This window comes from Chinchilla lanigera, unplaced genomic scaffold (assembly GCF_000276665.1).
Source record: "Chinchilla lanigera isolate Chin_1 unplaced genomic scaffold, ChiLan1.0 scaffold00014, whole genome shotgun sequence".
In the NCBI taxonomy this organism is placed as follows: Eukaryota; Metazoa; Chordata; class Mammalia; order Rodentia; family Chinchillidae; genus Chinchilla; species Chinchilla lanigera.
In genome coordinates, this window is record NW_004955415.1 from 2,998,665 (window position 1) to 3,022,111 (window position 23,447).

Sequence of the window (23,447 nt, forward strand, 5' to 3'; positions counted from 1 at the left end):
AAAAAAAAAAAAAAAGAAAGTTCACTTTGTCTCCAAACACTTCTCTTATTTATTATTTCATACAAGAATCATTTTCAGGGCTGGAGATGCACCTCAGTGGTAGACTGCTTGCCTAGCTTGAGCAAGGCCCTAATTAAATCCTCAACAATGGAAAAATTAAAGGAATAAATAAAAGAAATCATTTTAATAAGGAAGGGAAATGACAAGTGCTATGATTACGTTATTTGACTTATTATCAGGACAGCTATTTATGTGATTTCTTACTGTGCACTGTTACTCAGGAAACATTACCTCTATTTGAGCTTCACCAAATAGAAAATAGATATGATTATCCCCATTTTACAGATAAACAAAATGAATCTGATGAACGCAGAGTACATCTTTCCTCAGGCAGGATGGAGTGTGTCTACTTTTCTACCTTTAAGCATTCCTCAGAGCACTGTGTGAGTGAAAATGAGATGCAGTTTTACTAGCAACATAGAAGTAAGGACAGAATATTTCTGGCAGAAAGCTTTTCTTTCTTCCTTCCCTCTTTTTTCCCCTCCTTCCTTCCTTTTTTCTTTTAACTAAACAGATATATACTAAGCCCTTATTTGACATGAGGTTCCAGGAAAAATATTTCATTTTATTCAAACCATTTCACTGATGTCTTGGTTGAATCCATCTACAGTAAATGTCTAGATTATCAATAGTGAAGCAATTCATGCTTTGTCAGCAAATGAAACATCCTAAAAAGCAGAATTAGTATATTATGGAAAAGAAACCCACAGATAATGGGAAAGACTTCCATAAAAATACATATTTTTTTGGAATGAAATCATATGCTTAGATGTGTTTGAAATGAATAATTTCTTGAGTTTACTTTTTAAATAAACACAAATAAGTTTATTAAATATATTAGTTTATGCTTCTCCAATACGTAGTTCACTGTTTCTACTGCAATAGCTCCTGGGACCATTTTTAAAATTTATTATTTTATTAGTATTAATTAATGAAAGAACTTTTGACTCTGGCATGTATTGAACACATTAAGTGACTTTTAAATAACAGGATTGTATAATTCATAACAACACATTTTTGCTTAGAAAAAATAAAGTTCTACTATGGATAAATTTTAGATATTATCTAGAGAACATAGCCTACTCAAAAAAGTTATGAGAGCTTTAAATTCTTCTACAAAAAAAAAAAAAAAAAAACAATAGCTGCATGAAACAGAAGATCTTCCAAGAAATTTTCCTAAATAGGAATTTAGTTTTTTGCCTTTTTCTTCTTTCTATGCTTTTATGCATTTTTCTATTTCTCTTAATTCCTAGATGCTTTTGATATTATAACCTCTTTCCTTAGGAAGCAATGAACATGTTCCTTAACCAGAATCTTTAACTTGTTTTTCCTTTATTTCTCTTGCTCTGGATAGCTTGTCTGTCACATAGGCAGAATAGTGAAGGTCATCTCTCCTTGTAAATGATTTCTTCAGAAACTTCAGAAACAGGCGGCTGGGGATTTAGCTCAGCGGCAAAAGCGCCTGCCTGGCAAGCGCAAGGTCGTGAGTTCGGTTCCCGGTACCGGAGAAAAAACAAACAAACAAACAAAGAAACTTCAGAAACATAAGACATTAAGTTATAAATTTTACTATATCTTTTACAAAACCTCCCCTGAGACATTTAATAAAAGGATTTTTAAAATGAGTGATTAAAAAATCATGTCAAAATTGATCAAAGATGCACAGTACCAGCTTTGTACATCAAGTCAAATGCACTTTTAAAATCAATGCATTTTGAAAAGCTGAAACCTGCTGTAGAAATTACTGGCTTCATCTTTTTTGAAGACAATGCCTAAGGATATCTTGTCTTCATTTCCATAAAAATCTACACTAACTTTTGAAGACTTGAGTTAGTAGTGTTAGTATGCTATAAAACTCCAAAATAAGCAGAATTTGGATGATGTATGGCATCATTGTTGCTTCCTTTTTTTGAAGTCTTTGACATTTTCTGCATTTAGAGATCTTCAACTCCTTGCTGCAGTGTAGAACTGCCCCTGTGTTCTGCTCCTGACCCCTTACTCCTCTTCCTTGCAAATTCAGAGCCTGACTCATCCTGCTCTCCCTCTCCAGCCTCTCCCTAGGGTTTTAAGCAAGCCGGGCGTGCTCCCCACTTTGGGCTTCGGCTTGTTTCTTGACCATAGAAATTTTACCCTTGAGATCTTACAGTTGCACCCGTTTTGTAATTTAAGTCTCATCACAAATGTCACCTCATTAGAGAGACTCTTGATTTTCTAGTTGTAAATAACTTCCTCCCCCGCTCTGAGTTGTTTTCATTGACCTCACTGCTTCTTCCCATCAGATCATTGTTACCGTTCTCATACAGCGTCTCCTATATTTCTGTCTGGTATATTCACTTTACTTTGAATCTGGGGTATTTGCTGTTTTTGTGTCTTACCTTCTCCCTGGCTCCTTGCTGTCCAACATATGCCCCAGGAGAGCAAGGACATTCCCATGTATTTTGAGAGCCAGGACCCACACATCCGTACTGCTCAGCTTTAGAAGGGGGCCTGGCTCAACTCAAGGATGTCCATGCTCAGTATATGAACCTGGTAAGGGAGGACAACTCAAGCCCAGTGCCACTTTCCTCCTCTGACTTTTGTCTCCTCTGTTCCCCACCCTCTTGAATCTCTTTCTTCTCTTACTGCAGCATTTGGAACCCCTCTGTTACGCATCATTTACCCCTCTCCCAACTTATTCACTAGCAAGTTTCTTCTTGCTCCAAAGGAAGTTTTTGTTAAGCAGTAAGTAGTGCAGGAAGAAATAGCTCTGTTTACACATGATAATAAAAAAAAAACAAAACAAAAAGAAATCCTAAAATGAAAATGCCCATTAGGGTATCAGCAAGGATGTTATTGCCTCTATTTTTTTTCTCCCATTTCTGTGCAACCATGGCAGAGTTTCCTTTTAAATTTTGTTTATTCTTTCCAGTAAACTGAGTCTCTGACTGTCATTGTACTGTCACTTAATCCGTACAACTCCTTCCAGTGTTTGAAGGAACTGTGACTGAAGATGTGGTAAAGGCCCATGCACTCTGGACAGCTCTGGAGTCTATTAGTGACCCCTGTGGGCTCCGGGCTCTACCTTGTAAGAGGTAGACCTATTTTGATATTGATTGTTGTGCACTGGCAAATCTTACCATGTACAGAATTCCAGTAGGATGTTTAATGCAAAGGTAACAATTTCTGATTAATTCATAAGGACACATTTGTTAGCTTCATCTTATCTTTTCCGTGTCCACAGTCCAAAATCTTCTAAGGGGCCAATCTTAGACAAAAAGGTGGTCTGGTGAGCACAGGTTTAGAGATAATCACAATGGGTGATTTCAAACCATATTGCTCCAGAGGTATGTGGCCCTAGCTGTCCGAAGAACAGGCACGTAGATAACTGTTGACCAAGGACCAGGATCTCCTTACATCATAAGCTTTACCTAGGATGCCAGTGCTCACTGCTACAAGAAAATGCAAGCCATTCACCTTATATTAGTAGTTTATTCAGAAGTACCATTTGAATAATAGTGATATACATTAATCAGTCATTTTTAGAGGATAAAATATTTTAGTGTGTTTCACATCTAGAATTCAATAAGCTATATTTTGCAAAATAACAGCTACATCAGATTATGAAAACCTACACTCTTACAAATATGTGGCAGTGACTAATGGTCAGGCTAAAAAAACAACAGAGAATGAAAATATCAAAGGTCTGCAATGTCTGGATCTCACCAGTTGCGGTTACTTTTTAAGCCAACTATTTGAATTTTGCGAGTGCATTTGTACTTTGCGACTAAACTGTCGAGGTAGGGCATGAAGGCAATATCTTTTAGTTAATCAATGAGAAAAATGACTAGACACACAGTTAATGACAAATGGCTATGCCAAATCCATCACAAATGTGTGTAGATAAATAAATTTTTAAAAAGATTTTGGCTATACAAAGAGCACATTGAATGATGTATGACCTTCATCTTGACCTTAGCTAGCTCTAGACCAATTCTGTCTTCATTATAGACTGTCACTTGCAAAGAAGCCCAGACAACAAGAGTTCCTGGTCTCACAGAAAGTGATATTGTTATATTGTTTCTTTTCTTGCTCATGTCATTCCAAGCAGACAATTACTGCTCTAGTGTGATCACACAGCCTTATGACAGGTATATAAATGTTGTTGAATTACAAATGATTTTTGTATTAGTTTCACCATTTCATCAAATCTATGAGACTTGGTTGGAGGGAAAGGCTGGGCAAACCTGCACCTCATCCACAAGAGTTTCATCCATTGCATATAATTGACAGCCCTTGTTTTCTACACACTGCTACGGTAAGTCATTCCTGGTGGTTAGCTAAAATTCCGTTTTAAAAATGGGTGCTCAATTGTATCTTGGATGACTTTCCCTAACAAATAGCATTCATTTTATTAAGATGTTTTAAGTAGAAAATGAATTAAAATATAAACTTGATTAAGTAGGCTCCAATAGCACCAAAGTCTAAAATAACATCACAATTTCACATAAGAACCGAGATTTTACTGCATAATCCACATTTCAAGGTTCTTATAGCTGTATCTACTTGTCCTGCCAGAAAAAAATTGAGGTTTCTAGCACAGGAGAGTTCGAAGATGATTTACTTTAGACTATCTTACACTGGTTTTCCACTAACTTCTGCTTTGATGAGGGGAGGGAAGCCATACAATCCAAGATGCCCAAGATGGGAACCTTCGGTAGCACAGAAACACTCAAAATTATAGATATCTGAGATTTCGTGTGATACATGCCAGAGTTGTCCATCCTCCTCTCAGAAGAAGAGGATTTAGCTTTATAATGTAAACAAATTCTCTCTGGGGAGAGGAAGAGAAGCTCTCAGATTCATTACTGGTTTTAGTCTAAAGACATGATTCCAAGTCTTGAATCTCTCCTTGGACTATCTAAAGGTAATTCTGAGGTGGGCTCACCATTCATTCATTTTGGCCCTGGTTGATAGCACTCTGTCTTGCTCAGAAAGTTCAGATCACGAAGAGAAATGAAGAATTCAAGCAGCATCCTCTCCTGAGGCTCCACTGTCCTTTATCACGAGAGCAACTCTTAGTGAGTTGGTGGCGTCTCCAGAGCATGGCACTGGTGACTATCCATGTGGGGAAGTAACTGCACTTTGGCTCAGACCTTTTTAATCTTTGGTTTTCAGGTGTGTTTGCTTGTCTTTCCTCACAATTCCCTAACCTGCAAGTAAGTCACGAAATCAGTTTTTTTAAGGCCCACTTTTTTATTGGTTCAAAAGACAAAGAGAAGCAATATAAAACACATTTTAAAAATGAGAGTAAATATTGAGTTTGATGCAATATTTTTGTCCAGAAAACTCTTAGAAACTTTTTCCTGAAAAAGAGTCCACCTGTATGTACATACATATGTATGTATGTGTATTTATGTGTGCATGTATGTATGCATGTGTGTATGTATGTATGTGTGTGTATATATATGTTACCCTCCTTATGTTTCAGTTTTCACTCCATAACTATTCACTGGAATTTTATTGTCTAGGCAGAAATATAACATTTCTATGTTAAATGTCCATATTTACAAGTTAAAAAATTATTTGACCCTAATAAAAGGTTAGTTATTAAAAGCTTATTTTCAGTTGGAAAAGAATGTCAGCATTGGGATTTTATTTAATTTATCCTTCAAATAAAAGGCATTTCTCCTGACAAAGAGATTAATACATCTCTTAATGACAGAGGCATTTGTCATTTTTATAGACCCAACATCCTCTTCTCTCATCAATTCTTGACCAGGTCAGAAAGGCACAAATTGTTCGGCAGAAAATTTAGGTAACTCTAAATGGTGACATTTTATCATTGCCCGGAGAAAAACTAAGGATGAGTGAAAAATATCTCTTTTTGCTACTATTGTTAGTTCTATAATCAACATTTCTTTTTTGAGTTGAACACTCTGATCTTAAGACATGCCAATATAATAACTTTTATCTTTATAATTTAATAACTTTTATTATTTATCTAAATGTTCTACTAAGGTTTTTCTCTGATTAAAAAAATGTAAGGTATAAAACAATGTTGATCTTTAAATATATATTTCAAGAATTTTTCAGTAGACTTCCATTTGTTCTGATTAACTGCTGGTATATAATCTACACATACAAAACATTGGCTTAAAATCAACCTGTCTTTGTGGTCCTGGAGACTGAACACAGAGCCTTCCCACTGACCTACATCTTCACCATTTTTTACTTTTTATTTTGAAACAGGGTCACATTAAGTTACTAAGTGCCCCACACTGGCCTTTAACTCACAGTTCTCCTCCCTTAGCCTCCAAGAATGATAGGATTATAAGTTGTGCCACAATGCCCCACTCAAAGTCAACATTTTTGTTGTCCTTAAATTTTATGGGTGAGGAATATGGGAAGGTTTATTTGATCAAAATGGCATCTGCTGTCATGGTTGGGGTTGGATGGACCACATCCAAGATGGCAACTTCATTCGAATGTTTGGAACTCCAGTGGTCCTCATCTTCCCTCACTCAGGAGAGTGAGCACACACACAAACACCTGATGCCTCAACCTCAAGAGCTTCCAGGGATATGACCTTTCATAGAATGGCTGCCCAAGAGTAGTTGAACTTCTTACACAGCAGCTCCAGGTTGCAAAGCAGTTGTCAAGAGAATGAGAGTAAGGCATTGGAAGGCTTCTTATAACCTACAGAAGTCTGCTACATATCTACTTAAGTCACAAATGACAGGCAATTCCACCTTCCCTAGATTCTAAATGTACCTCAACATCACATGTGTTACATTCTTTGGTCTCCAGGATGACATTCTGAGAGGTAGTGGACTCTTTGAGAGATGAAATCTAGTTGGAGGTCTTTAGGTCACTGGGGGCACTGGTTTCATGTGTACTGTGGGATTCTGGTCCTTTCCCTGTCTCTCTCCTTTGATTCTTAGCCATAGGATGAATGGTTTATCTCCTTCATATGTTCCCACCAATGACATGCTGCCTCATCAACAAGTCCAAAAGCAGTAGGACCAATCAGTCATGAACTGGAATCTCTAAAACTATAACTCAAAACAAGTCTTTTCTCAAGAAATTGAATATCTTGGGTATTTTTTCAGTGATAAAAAGCTGACTAACACACTACCTCTGGGTGAGTGTGACCCTTAATTGTGATACATCAGTGTAGCAGAAGTAAGAACCACTTAGCGGATTAGTAAAGCACAATTCTGGGTGCTCTCTGTGAATGATTGAAATACAGGCCAGCACACTGACTAGGGATGACAGACCCTGCTTGTGGCTGGCACCAACCAATACAATTATACCTTGGATAGAATAAAACAGGGAAAGAAGAAAGTTCATGCATTTAGAGGAGCTCCAGTCTTCTTTTTTTTCTTAATTTTAAAGAGAGCACTACAGAGAAAGAGACAAACAAAAAAATAGAATAATAGCAGCATACCAGTATCATGAACATAAACAAATCAAAGCAAGAACATTCAAAGTGATATAGGATCTCAAGACAAAATAATACAGATCAACAGTGGTTGTTACATTGCATATCACTATCCTCAACTACACTGCTCAGATTACCAGATGTAAGAATGAAAGATTGCTCAAATCATTAAAGAGAATAAGAAAATAGTTCTTTGATAAAACATTAGAGATAATAGAGTTTCACTAGACAAGACGGTAGGAGTTTGCCATTGTAATTCCATTGCATATCGTTACCTTCAAACAGTTGCTCAGACCACCAGACAAAAGCATACAAAATTGACCAGAACATAAAAAATTGTAAGCATTAACTGTTCATTTCAATACACCATCAGACATCAGCAATACAGTTATCACACCTATTCATATATATATTTATATTTTGACTTCTTTTTTCTTCTTTCCCTCATCCCAGTCATTCCTTCCTTTGAGCAGTTTCTTTCCCTTTCCTATCATCTATTGTACACTTTGAGTTTTACCTAGTCTTTCAGGTTCCTACACCAAGGAGACAATATGATGTTTATCCATCTGGGTCTGATTTATTTCACTTAATGTGTATGGTCTTTACTTGCATCCATTTACCTACAAAAGCCCCGAATTTATCTTTTTTGATAGCTGAGTAATACTCCATTGTATAAAAATATCACATCATTTTTATCCATTCTTTAGTGGATGGGCATCTGGTTTGTTTTGAAGGTTTAGCTATAACAAATTGTGCTGCTATAAACATGGATGCACATATATCACTGTGGTAGGATGTCTTTAATTCTTCTGGGAAAATACCCAGAAGGTGAATAGCTGGGTTAAATGGGACTGCCAATCCTAGTTTTGTGAGGAATCTCCAAATTGATTTCCACAGTGGTTTCACCAATCTACACTCCCACCAGCAGGGGGGTAGGGTTCTTTTCTCCTCACAGCCTCTACAGCATCTGTTATTGGTTGATTTCTTGATGATAGCCATTCTTTCTAAGGTGAGATGAAATCTCAGTGTTCTTTTAATTTGCATTTCTCGAATCACCAATGATGTTGAACATTTTTTCATGTATTTATTCGCCATTAGTATCTCTTCATTAGAGATAAAGGCCATCTGTTCCTATTTTCTGTAGAGTTTTTATCATGAATGAGTATTGGACTTTATAGAAGGCTTTCTCTGCATTGGTGGAGATAATCATGTGATTTTTGTGTTTGGCTCTATTGACATGGTGTATTACATTAATTGATTTCTGCATATCGAACCATCCCTGCATTTCTGATTGAATCCCACTTGGCTGTGGTGTATAATCTTCTTGATGATTTTTTGTATTCTGTTTGCTAGTATTTTATTGAGAATTTTTGCATCTATATTCATTAGGGAGATTGGCCTGTAGTTCTCTTTTTTGGTTGAGTCTTTCTCTGGTTTTGGTATCAGGATAATACTTGCCTCCCAGAATGAGTTGGGGAGAATTCCTTCCCTTTCAATTTCATTAAAGAGTTTGAGAAGAATTGGTGTTAACTCTTCCCTAAATTGCTTATAAAATTCAGCTGTGAATCCATCAGGACCTGGGCTTTTCTTCATTTGGCAAGTTTTTAATTACATTCTCAATTTCACTGGCTGATCTTGAGTTATTCAGAATTTTTATATCTTGTTCATTCAGGTTATGTAATTCATGTGTATCTAGAAATGTGTCCATTTCTTCTGCGTTTTCCATCCTGTGATAGCAAAGTTTTTCAAAGTAGGTAATGACTATCTTCTGAATTTGTTCAGAATCTGTAGTGATTTCACACCCTTCATTACTTATTGCATGTATTTCAGTTTTTTCTTTCCTTTTTTGATAAGGTTGTTTAGGGGTTTATCTATTTTATTTATTCTTTCAAAGAACCAACTCTGATTCACTAATTCTTTGTAATTTTTCTTTGTGCTAATTTCTGCTCTGAGTTTTATAATTTCCTGCCTTCTTTGGGCTCTGGGTTTGACTCGCTCTTCTTTTTCTAGGAACTTGAGGTGTAGCATAAGATTGCTTCTTTGTACTTGTTCTGTTTTCCTGAGGTGGGAGTTCACTGCTACAAATTTCTGTCTGGGGACTACTTTTATTGCATCCCACAGATTCCTATAAGTTGTACGTACATTTTCCTTTGATTGTAAACAGTGTTTAATCTCTACTTGAATTTCATTTGTGACCCATTAGTTGTTCAGTAGGTTGTTATTTAATTTCTAACTGTGTATGTTGCTTTTGTGTTTTGTTATGTTATTAATTTCCAATTTCATTGCACTATGGTCTGATAGTATACATGGGATAATTTCAATTCCTTTGCATGTACTTAAAGATGTTCTATGTACTAGTATATGGTCTATTTTAGAGAACATCCCACATGCAGCTGAGAATAATATGCATTCCAATGCTGCTGGGTGGAACACTCTAAAGGTCTACTAAGTCCATATGTTCACATGTTTGGTTAAGTTCTGTTATTTCTTTCCCAATTTTTTGTCTAGTTGATCTATCTCTTTCTGACAGTGGTGTGTTAAAGTCTCCTGTTATGATTGTGTTACTACTTGTTTCATTTTTCATGTTTGTTAAAATTTGGCTTCTAGAGGTGGGTGCTCCTATATTTGGTGCATAGATGTTTATGATTGTTACCTCTTCCTCTTGAAGCTTCCCCCTCACAAGTATGCAGTGACACTCTTTATCTCTTTTTATTGTTCTTGGTTTGAAGTTCACGTTGTCTGCAAACAGAATAGCTACATCTGCTTTTTTCTGGGTTCCTGTCACATGGAGTATTGTTTTCCATCCTTTAATTTTCAGTCTGTGAATTACCTTTTCAGTTAAATGTGTTTCTTGTATAGAGCATATAGTTGGATTTTGTTTCCTGAGCCACTCTGCTAGTCTGTTTCTTTTGGTTGTTGCTTTGAGAACATTTACATTGATGGTTATAACTGATATGTACTGGCTTATCTTTGTCATGATATTTTCCTACTGTTGGATCCTCCTTTTCCCCTCTGTTTAATTGCTTTCTCTGCTTGGTGGTTCCTTTCTGGTTTTGTTCTTAAAGTTGCGATCTATTTTATCTCTTTCTAGAGTATCTTTTAGTACTTTTTGTTGGACTGATTTGGAGCTCATGAATTTCTTCAGTTGTTCATTATCATGAAAATATTTTATTTCTCTATTAAATTTGAAAGATAGCTTTCCAGGGTACACCAATCTGGGTTGGAAGTTGTTTTCTTTCAGTATCTGAAACTTTTCACTCCAAGCTCTTTTTGTCTTGATGGTTTGGTTGAGAAGTCTTCCGTGATTGTGATAGGCTTTCCTTTATAGGTGATCTGTTTCTTTTCTCTAAGAGCTTTTAATATTCTGAGGTTTTGTTGAGTTTCTGGGATCTTGATCACTATATGTCTGGGTGTAGATTTACTTTGATTATGATTAACTGGAGCTCTATATGCTTCACTTATCTGAATGTCTGATTCTTTTGCCATGCCTGGGAAATTTCCTGCTATTATTTCTGCAAATAGTTTTTTATGTCATTTGTGCTGACACCTGATCTTCCACTAATACCTATTAGTCTGACATTGTTTTTTTTTGCTTCGTCTTACAGTTGTTGATTTGTTCTTTCCTGGTTCCTTGTTGTTTTTAAGAGACCTTTCCTTTCATATTCATTAGTGGTAATGCTGTCTTCTAGGTCTGAAAGTCTATCTTCAGCTTCAGTCAGGTGGTTTTGCCAGCTTTCAATGGAAGTTTTATTTCCTGGATATCTGTTTGAATCTGTTTCATATCTTCTAGTTCTTTTCTATATTGTTCACTGTAGGTTCCCGTGAATTGTCTGTGCTCTTCTCTTTTCTTGTCAATGTCATCTTTGGATATGCTGAATATTTCTTTCATTATTGTTGTCATTTTCTTTTTCATCTGAGGCATTATTTCTGATCTGATATTTTCTATGGCCTGATGGAGTTGCTTCTTTACTTCAGTTTCTATCATTTCCAAAATTTCAGGTGTATGACTTCCAGGCTCTGCTGTGTTGATGCCTCCTGGACTTGTTTTGGGTGGTGTGGAGTCCTTGAATTGCATTATACTCATTCATTTTATGATTTTTAAAGGTCTAGAGGCTCCTTGGAGTGAAGCTTTACTCTCCCAATTGTGTGTGAGTGGCAGGGTGAGTGTCTGAAGATCCCCAGTGCTCAGTGCAGCTCTTTTGCTGGTGAGTGGTGGCAAGGTGGGGTCCCAGATGCCCCTGAAATTTCTTGCATTCAGTTGGCTCTCAGGCTTGTGTGGGAAGGGCAGGGGAGGCTCACTGGATTTCCTGAGACTGTCTGGGGTTGGGCCCAACTTCCACAAGTGTAGGGGGATGCAGGTAGTGTTTATTGAGGCTTCAGATAATGCCCAGGACAGAGCCTGCTTCCCACACTGGCAGGGGATGGGTGAGGGTGGACTCCCACAGGCCGTTGATTCTGTGCAGGTTTCAGCTGAGCTCCCAGGTTTGTGTGAGTTGTTCTGGCAGTGACCACTGAAGTCCCAGAATTTGTCCAGGCCTCCACATGCCTCATACACTAGTGGGGGAGGCACCAGAGTGGCTCATTGGGGTTCCTAAAGGTGTCTGATATTCAGTGGAGCACTCACAGACACACTATGTGTGCAAGGAGTAGTCACCAAGACCCCAGAGGTTGTCCAGGGCTCTTCCTGCCTTGTCCATTGGTCACGGAGATCCAGCAGTGACTCCCCAGGCTTCCTGAAGATCCAATCTTCTTGAGTAGATTTGTCTTTTACTACTGTCAACTCTGGACAGTGGTGCCCCAGTCTCCAGTTTCTCCCGTGTTCCAAAGCAGTGACTCTCCAGTGAAGTTCTAAGCCTCTGACCTTGGCCCAATGTGGCATCCTTGATCCCTCTTTCTCTGAAGCTTTCACTTTCCTGGCTGAGCACCCTTTTGGACTCTCTGGCTTTCAAGTGTATAGACTCACTGTGGAGTCTCTCTGTAAGCTTTCTAATCAGTCCACTTGCCAAATTATATATGCATTTTCTACTGATTCTGTTCCTCTGGAGAACGCTAATGAGTACGTGAGAACAACTGCAAATAATTTGTATTTTTCAAAAATCCGACATGCACTCCATATGGTATGCAAATTGTTCTCCTGAAAACCAGAGCTGACCACAACAGAAAGCAACACTGGCTCTCTTCAAAGCTGAAACTTTAATCCCAGCATAGAACAAATTTGAAAACATGATACATTGAACTATGGAGAAAAATGCTGCTTTTTCTTTCTGAAGAAGTGGGCGGGTGTACTTGTGGAAAGAAGTTTGAAAGGGCTCATCATAAACACTTTTTACAAAGTTGTCCATCAGTCTGTCACAGAAACAAAGAATTCCTGACATGCTGCAAATGTCATTCTATGGATGTGTGTCAATCAAAACTTTCAATTGGGCAAAAATGTGAAACCATCACAAAACTTAAATCTCAGAAGAACATATTTAACTCAGTGCTTTACATTTTTTGCAATTATTCAAAGACCTGTAAAGGTCTTAACACTTTCACTTAGGTGGAACCAGCAGTTTTGTTTATCAGGGATTCTTAAAATGACATAAAAAGAAAATCTTCTATATGAAAGAATATTACTTTTAATACATGAATAAAATTTTCCTAAAACCAAGCAAAATCATTGATATTCCAATAGGTAATATATAATTATTCTTAGAAATCTGTCAAATTTTCATCTCTTATTGTTTTCTTGTTTTCTATGTCACCTTCTCTGCTTTTGAATCTGTTTATTTTTCATAAACAGAAGTGTTCTAAATAATATGCATTTCAGTATTTGTGGTATGGATTTTAATTTTCAAGAATGGAGTTTTAAAATTGGTGTTTTAATTTCTTTTTTCCATTGTAATAAAAAATAATAATACCTTTGTTAAGTTTGAAGCCCATTACACTTCATCATAATCACCTATTGTTTTTCCTAAGTAATCTTTGAGGAATAGCCCTAAATATTTGGTTGTTGTTTTGTAAATGATGAACAAAAATCCATTGCTTTTGTTTCCCAACATTCTTCCCTTAGGTAGATGCTCACACTCCTGTCCTCCATATTGTACATTAAATTTGAAGAATATATGTTTTTAATAGTTTCAGTTTTCTGTGTGGTCCCTGCCTTATTTTGCTGTTTTATTAATTCTGAACTCTTAATTAGTCATCTATAATTGTTCCAAGCCAGGCATGGTGGTACATGCCTATTATCCCAGCACTTGGGAGGCTGAGGTAGGAGGATCATTGCAAGTTTGAGGTCAACCTGGGCTACAAAGTGAACTCAAAGCTAGTCTGAACTTCACAGCAAGACCCTGTCTCAAAAAGATAAATAAATAAATAAATAAATACATAGATACATAAATACATAAATACACAAATACATAAATACATAAATGTTGTTCCAGTGTGTTTATTGTATTTCTCCCACTATTGAACTAATTTATAGGCCAAAGTTGTTTAAAACAGGACTATTACCTGAAGAAACTTGTAATCTAGCAAAAGAGGAAGACCAAAGGGCCACTGCAAAACCTCTGAACTCCCTCCATAGGAAAACCCATTGGGAATTCAGGGAAGTCAGGAAAAATTCTTGGAGACAAAGAGGAGCAGACAGTAACCACCTCCAAACAAGACCAGAGAAGGTCTGTCATACCTAAAGCCTTTGGAATTTGTTCTGTACACAAGAGTTAGATGGAGAGCAACAAGGTCTTCGGGATTTCAATGTTTTTGTCATGATCAAACATTAGATTTCTGACCTTTATCTTCAACTTTGTGAAAATTTTCAACATACTCTTTGTGAAATATTTGCTGTACATGAATATATGTGCATAAAGCACTTTTCAAAATCTATGTAAGAGACTTGAGTTTATCTTTCTAGATATATTTCCTTTTTTAGAATAAATTCTAAGAAATACTTTTCTGTGAAATAATGATTTGCTTGTTATTTCTGGACTTCTTTAAAACAGATACATGGGCTATTTTTAATCAGTATTAGTATGTGAAAAAGACACAGGTTTGAAAATACTATAAGTAACAAATAGTGTTGAAATTTACTCATTTTATTTCTAACCTTATAAGGTAGGTGTTATTATTGTATTTTTACAGTGATGACACAAAATGTCAGAATAAGCTATATGGCCTAGATTAAACAGGTAGGATGTGAGGCACTGAGGATTCTAATAAAGGGTACCAGGATTCTAGATTGTTTAAGCCATTTCCATAAAAGACCTCAAACTTATGGTAATGAGTCACTTAATACATATTGTCTAATATTCTGATAATTTCAAAACACATTATACTTATGATTTTGTTTTAGTTTTCTTTTATTACTTAATTTTATTTATATCCTGAAAATTTACAAGTATCTTTTTTCTCTAATAACCCATGCTAAGATGTAAACTCCTTTAATTATTGTGATTGATTTGCATATAGTAATATGCACAAATGTTAGCATACAGCTTGATGACTTTTTGCATATATCAATGCTTATATTACTAACACAAAGATCAAAATATATGCCTTCTTTTCAATAGTTTCTTTGTACCACTTTTCAGAAAATAACCGGGTACAAAGGGTACACTTGCTAGGACATAAAATTAGTGTATGTTTAATTTTACTGGTATGTGCAAAGTGTTATTCAGAGCTGTTTACTATTTTCCTTACACTCTCACCAGAAATATTTAAGAATCTTTTCCCTTTACAATGTATTTGGCATAGTCAAATCTTTTTAATTTTAGTTTTCCCTGATATTTCATTTTGCATTTAACTTCCAGTTTTACTCAGGTATCATTAGATTATAATATATAAAACAGCTTGAGCAATATAGGAAAATAAAACAATTCATTGAAATTTTAATTTGTTATTGAGTTTTTAAAATCTAAGGTTTCTAATCAGCACTATTCCATATTGTTAATAATGACACTAATGTCTTTGCCTTTTAATTCCAGAAACTTATCTCAGAGTCTTTCTATTGTTTCTCTTGATTCTTATTACATTATCTTGCTTCTTCATGTTTTCTAGTAATTCTGTGTTCTGAGAACTGTATATAACAACACAGGAGAATGAATACAGGTGTTTTGCTTGTTTCCCAGATAGTGCAGTCCTCTTTCTGTCTAGCAGCTTGATTAAAGGCATCACTCAGAATCTTCCCATAATATGTTGAGACAGACTAGGCTGAAGCTATAAATGAACTGAATTCACCTGTGATTTACTAAAATCTCAATTCCCTGAGGTAGCATCTCTTTGAAACCTCCCTTGGAAAGAATTTTGCATATTATTAGTGCAACATTAGATTTAACTCTATCTAGGCTGCCGAATCTAATCATCTCACTAATGCATTTGGTGATTTCTTTCAGTAGCTCCTCTGTTTCCTTAGCAAAATTGAAGGGTACAGAATTATTGACAGCGTTATTTCTCCTTGCATTTGACTTTCTTCCAGAGAAAAATCTATCCTGCCAGTTCATGAGGCTGTCAAAAGCCTTGTAATTTCTCCTTTTGCACACACCATTTCTCTAAAGTCTAACTATTCAACATTTGCATCCTGATCTGTATTCAAACCAGGCAGCTTTCTTCAAGTGTGAATGCTGACATTGCTCTGCCGATTTCCAAAGGATTACTTTCCTCTGAGATTTAGTTTGTCACTGTTTTCTTACCAGTTACAACTATCATAAATATGAAGATGACATTTATTTTTGTATGAAACAATTATTTAAATAGTGCATTACAGTTTCTTATGATAGACAACAAACGTGGTGATCTAACTAATTTTGATTTATGTTTGTTTTACTTTTTATTTCATAAAGAAAAATAATAAAAACAATGATAAAAATTTCAAAACAAGGCAGTAATACAGTAACAATTGTTAGTACATTGCATATTGTTATCTTCAAATTAGGTGCTCAGATTATAAGATATAGGCGTGAAAAATTGATCAAATGATATAAGCAGAAAACTTTCTTTTCAACAAACTAATAGAAGTTATTAGTATTACTATCTTGAGTATGCATATATAGTTATATTACATATATTCCTTTTCCCTTCTTTCTTTTCTGCTTTCTCCCATCCCAGTTTCTCTTTCCTTTTCAGCATGTTCTTCCCATTTCACAATATCTATCGTACATTTTGAATCTTATATACTGTTTTAGCTTCTTACACTAGGGAGAAAGTAGGATGCTTACTCGTAATAGTCTGATTTATTTCACTTAGAAGTATGGTCTCAAGTTGCATCCATTTACTATTAAAGACTCAAATTTATCCTTTTTATAGCTAAGTAGTATTCTACTGTATAAAAATACATCTTTTTCATCCGTTCATCTTTTTTTTCCATATAATCACAGTGCTATCATACAAGGGAGGAAAAACTAATTATAACTTGTATAATATCCTGGCTAAAGTAGTACAGAGGTAAGTAATAACAATAGTTTCAAGTAAGGTCTAACCACTCATAAACTATGGTAACCATTAACCTGCTACCTGCCACCACAGGAGCAAACTATAAAGTTGTATAACAAAATCAAACATATACCATGCACTTATATACAGTGATTTTCCTCTTCGTGTAGTGATTTTATCCTTCTGTGGGGAGTGGGGGTTAAGGTGTGCTCAGAACTGGATAAAGTGATGAATGAGGCCAAATACAGTAGGGTCAAGGCTAGAGGTCAAAGGATGGTCACTGGAGTTTTGGGAAACTGGAGGACACTGGAGGAAAAGAATGAAACAGAATGCAAAAGAGTAATCAGAAAGGGAAGAGACAATGTTTACTCTCATGAAAGCTTAAATTCAAAAAGTAGTTGAGGAAAGAGAGAAAGTGGATCAGTGGAAAAAAACAAAAAAGTGCAAAAAAAACTAAACAGTGAAAAAAAAGTAGGAAGAAAGAGAAGAATGAAAAAGAAAATTATAAAAAAAGAGAACAGAAGAAAAATGTCACCAGAAAAAGGAGAAAGAAAAAAAAAAACAAAACTAACCATAAAATACAAAACAAAGCAAAACAACATTCAACCAGACAGGAAAAGAGTAGCCAATCAGACAAACAAGGGAGAATAAAAGTAGTGAAATACCTCTGGTGATTGTTCTGTGACAGTGTCCATGTCAGATCCCAGAAATGTGCTATACTCTCCAACCAAGTCTGTCTTGGGAACTGTGCTGGGTATGGAGCTGATCTTGGCCTCTGAATGTGGGAGCTGGGACAGGTCTTCCATTGGTGGGATTCTCCAGAGCCCACCTGCTGGCTCCTTGCTTCTTCTTCAGACACTTCCATGTTGTTCATCTTGCAATTACTTCACCCTCCAAATGTGTGTGTGCACCTGCACCCCCAAGCTGGCTGTCTTGGGTCTGGGTGGTTGGGTCCTTCTATCCACCAGAGACATATGTCCATGTTTGCTTTAGTGTTAGATCATTTTAGACAATATCCACTTCATGTTCCCTCCTTATTTTTTCTCATCCCATCTATGACCATGTATCACAATATGTCAACTGGACTTGACTGGAAATGCCTCACTGATTAATAAACCGTATTTCTGGGTGTGTCTGCAGGGTCTTTTCAGAGATTATTGGTATATGTTCCAACAAAGTAAGGGTGAAAGACCAACCCTGATTCTGGGTGGAACCATCCAATAGGTTGACCCTGAGTGGAAGAATATACATTCGCTAATAATTCTATTTCTCTAGAGAACCCTAACAAATACACATGTCTTGTTGTGTACCTAGCATCTACTATGCCAGTTACCATAATGGAAATGCTGATTGTGATACCATCAATCATACTTGGTCTTGTTTCTGGATTCTGATGAGCAATAGCATATTATGCAAACTCTATCATCCTAAATTAATAAGTAATGTGTAGTGATGTACTGACATCTGGTCGTTGTCATTTGTTTCCTGTGTGCCCTTCTTATTCTCTCTTTGTCACATTTCTTTCCCTTTTGAGACACTGGTTAAATGTTTTCCTTCACTGCTGCAAAGTATAAAGAACTCTAGAAATTTTCCCTCTAAATTATCTGCCTAGCTAGTGCCTCAGCCAGTGCTTGGCACTATGCAGACACCAGTGTCCAAGGCCTTCTCTTCTTGCACTACACAAAGTGAAGGACAGATAAGTTTATCTGTTCTCAAATTCACTCAAACCTATGTGGAATTTCTTTCAGCTTGACCCTGAGATCTCATGCCAATAAAGAACAGAAGACAGGAACTTCACCTTTGCACCTATGTGCTTTTCTACTTTTATCTGGTATCCATTTTCAAAATAGCATCTCTTCTTCCATTCATCTGATGTAAGTGTCTCCCCTCCACACTGGCCAGAAAACTGTTCAGAAATTATCATCTGGAATATTTTTCTGCTTTTATAGCTTATGTTGTTAATCCTTATGTTATCAACCTATATTTATAACTTGATATGAGGATTCCATCATTTGTTATTTAAGAAACTCTCTGGCTTTTGAAACTGAAAATTCTAGCTTTTAAGATAGTCATTTTCTGTTAGGGCTTGATGGACTTCTCTTCATTATATTTCATTTTAATCAATGTACATACAAAACTGTTCTGTTACCTGAACCGTGGAATGCAAAGTGGCAGAAGAACGTGATTCATAAAATGTCAATATATTTCCTCCACTGATCAGCTTTCTGTTAGGAAAGAGAGGACACACTCAGAATTCAAGAATGAAGAAAGTTTAGGAATGAACTGTTTACTAAGCATGAGCACAACTGGGGGAAGCCTATCAGCTATGATGAAGCCGGGGGAATTACCATCTCGAGAAGAAGAATGAGTTATTACTTTTAAGGTAGAGGGAGCAGATAGTTTTCACAAATATATTTGTAGAAAGTTTCATAAAGCACAAGTAGTTCATGAAGGCTAAAAATTGGTCTTCAATTGGGATTTGTGAATTACTAGCATGTTGTTAAGGTTTTAGGAGTATGACCACAAGTAAGTAATAAGATATTTATCTTAAGACCCTCAAGTTCTATGAATTTGCTTTCAGAAACACATATCTCAAGGTGGATGGAAAATTGAGTTCTTACGCCCTGTGTTGGACATTTTAAATTCTAACATTTTATTTAGTAGAGAAAGTTCAAGATATATATACTTTTGTGTAGCTGAACATATATATATAATATTAACATATATATTATGTACAATATATGCAATATATTATATATTTTATTATATACTATATATTGCTATATACAATATATATTGTATGTTGTTATATATAATATATTATATATAGCATTATATATAATATTGTGTACATTCACTCATCACACCTCTGCATTACATTGTATATCATACGGGTTCTCATTTAGGTAGTTAACAAACACATATCTTGAGAGGTAATGGTCCAGTTATCCAGTTATTAAGTGGATAAGTTGGGCAGCTCTGCCTTTGGAGCTCACATTTTATTACTCTGCAGCAGTTCATCATATATTTTCTTACCACTCTCGGAGACTTATGTAGTTAGATGAACAAATGATACTGGCCTAGATATATTATATTCTATATGTGTGTGTGTGATTTGCAGTTTTCAGTTCCCACAAAACTTGCATGTATAAATATTCTGAAAGCACTGGTATGCTATGATTCTTCATTCTAACATTTCTTCATATTAGAAGCACTAAGATTCATTGCTCATGTCTTTATTGGGATTTTGTTGTGTTGTAATAAAATATAATAAAATATAATTAAATATATAACTAAAAATATAACTAGATATATAACTAAAAATATAACTGAAATATAACCGCTATTCTCCCCCAAATGAAAAACAACTACTTCTCTAAGAAAATTTTAATTTTGAAGAGAGTATTACTTTGAGCCCATAAAATTGTCATGTTTTATTGAAATGATTAATTCACCATAGGGTCTTCTGATCTACCACAATTTATTATCAAAAGAGATATATCTCAATCTCTGAAAAGATAGAAATGATCATTAAATAAACTGCAATCAGAAAATATCCCAAAATTCTGTTAGGAATGTTGTCTACTTTCTCCAGCTATAGAAACCCAGTAATATGCCGTTTATATATTTGTGGAAGAATATTTGTAATTATTTTTTTAAATGTCCATATTGGTTAGAAATTCAACTAAGATAAAATGTCTACTGTACAAATAATACTTTAAAAGATTGATTTTTTCCTAATACTAAATATTAATCTCCCCAGATAGTTTTAGAGTTCCTAAGCTGAAATTATTATTACTGCCTATTTAAATATCTTTTATTCTGCTTCTGACACGTGCAGAGGGGAACATTAAAAATGTTACATAGCAAAGTCAAAAATTCTACATAGGAGTGTCAAAAAATTCCACATAGATGATCAAGTGGTTTTTTTGCCTTTGATTCTGTTAATGTGGCTATTACATTTATTGATTTGCATATTTTGAACATCCCTGCATGCTTACAAAGAATCCTACCTGATCATGGTGTATAATCTCCTTGATGATTTGCTGCATTCTGTTTGCCAGTATCTTATTAAAGATATCTGCATCTATGTTGTTTAAGGAGATTGCCCTGCCTTTCTCTTTTTTGGTTCAGTCCTTCTCTGGTTTTGGTATCACAGTGAGTCTTGCTTTCAGGAATGAGTTTGGGAATATTTCTTATCTGAAGAACCAGTGCATCACAGATAAAACTAAAGAATAAATTAGATAGTTTCTACAATTAAATGATAATGTCAATATAACATGCCAGAAATTATGGGATTCAGTGAAAGCAGTCCTACAGGGGAAATTTGTAATGGTGAATTCCCAATTCAGAAAAACAGAGCAAGATCAAATACCTAATGTTGAATCTCAAGCTTCTAGAAAAAAAAAGGGAAAAAAAAAAAGAAAAAGAAAAGTATATTAAATTCAAAGTGCATATGAGGGAGGACATTACAAAGATTAGAACAGAAATTACTGCAATTGACAATAAGTAAACAATACGAAGAATCAATGAATAGAAGAGTTTGTTCTTTGAAAGATTAAACAAAATGCACAAACCCTTAGCCAATGTTATCAAAAAAGGAAAGAAAAGACTCAAATCCATGCAATTAGGAGTGAAAATAGTTAATCACAAGAGATCCTGCCCAAAACCAGAAGATCATCATACCTACTGTGTGAACCTGTAATCTAATAAGATAGAAAACCTGGAACAAGTGGATAGATTCCTACATATGTATGAATTACTAACGCTGAATGAAGAAGATATAAAAATTCTAAGTTTTAAATTCTAAATAATCCAATAACAGTCAGTGAAATTGGAGAAATAATCAAAAAGCTCAAGTCTTGATGGAACCATTGCTGAGTTCTACAAGAAATTTAGAGAATATCTAATGTCACTACAACTCAAACTCTTTAAAAGAGTGAAAAGATAAGAAATATTCCCAAGCTCATTCCTGTTATTTAATTTCTATATCTTTATGCAGTTTTTGTGGTTTCTTTTACCATTGATTTCCAATTTCATTGCACTGTGATTCTATTTTATAATATGCATGAGATGCTTTCAATTCCTTTAGCATTTACTAAGCATGTTTTATGAGCTAGTATGTGGTCTATTTTTAAGAAAGGCCCTTGTAAAGCTGAGAAGAATATGTAATTCTTTGTGAAGTACAACACGCTATAGATATCTACTAAATCCATTTGTTCAAAGATTTGGTATGGTTCTGATATTTCTTTGTTCAATTTTTGTCTAGTTGACCTGTCTGTGACAGTGGGTATTAAAAACCTTCACTGAAACTCTATCTATGCCCATTTGATATATTCTTATCCATTAAGGTTTATTTTATATAGTTGAGTGGTTTTCTTCATTTTTTTATTTTTTTATTTTAAAGAAAGTAGTAAATGAGAAACAAACAAACAAAAACAAAGAACAGTAGCAGCATAGCAGTATCATAAACATAAACAAATCAAAGCAGAACATTCAAAGTGATATGAGGTCTCAAGACAAAATAATACAAATCAACAGTGGTTGTTACATTACATATTGCTATCCTCAACTAAACTGAGTGTGTTGTTTTTAGTGCTTCTATATTTATGTTTGTTATCTCTTCCTCTTGGATTATTTCCTTAACAAGCATGTAGTGACCTTATCTTTTCTGATCAGCTTGGCTTGAAATCTACCTTTTTGGCAACTAAAATAGCTACCCCTGCTTTTTCCAGGTTCCTATCACATGGAACATTGTTTTCCATCTTTTAACTTTCAGTCTTTGAATTTCTTTCAGACTTAAACATTTTTCTTGTATGCACCATTTTGTTGGATCTTGTTTCTTGATCCACTCTACCATTCTGTTTCTTTTTATTCGTGAAATAAGACCACTTATATTGACGGTTATAACTGATATATGTTGACTTATCCTTATCATATTATTTTCCTGTTCTTGGTTCCCTTTCTTTCCACTCTATTTAGTTGCCTGCCTTGCCTGGTGAATCTATACTAAGATTCATGGAATTGTTGGCATCATTGTCTTTTTTCTAGAATATCCCTCAGAACATTTTGGAGTGCTGGTTTTGTGGTCATGAATTTCTTCAGGTTTCTTTATCATGGAAGTATCTTATTTCCCCATAAATTTTGAAAGATCAGTTTGTGGGATACATCAATCTTCATTGGAGGATGTATTCTTTTAGGGCTCAAAATACTTCATGTCTAGCTCTTTTTGACTTAATGTTTGTGTTGATAGGCTTTCCTTTACCAGCAATTTGCTTCTTTTCTTTAATAGATTTTAATATTCTGTTCTAATGCTGAAAATCTGAAATCATGCATAGAAACAATACAAACATTACAGAGTTATGGACAGATTGGTAAGAAATTATCGATGGCTGCTGTAATACATGTTTGTATCTTCAAAGTGGTTTCTCAGGAAAACAGAGATATGCAAGGAAGATCTAACAAGTAGTTACAGCCTAAGGGTTGTGAAAAATAGTGGATTACCTCCTCACCAGTGACTCCTTTCACAGAGGTGTGACAGCTGGAAGGAAGGCCAGGATTA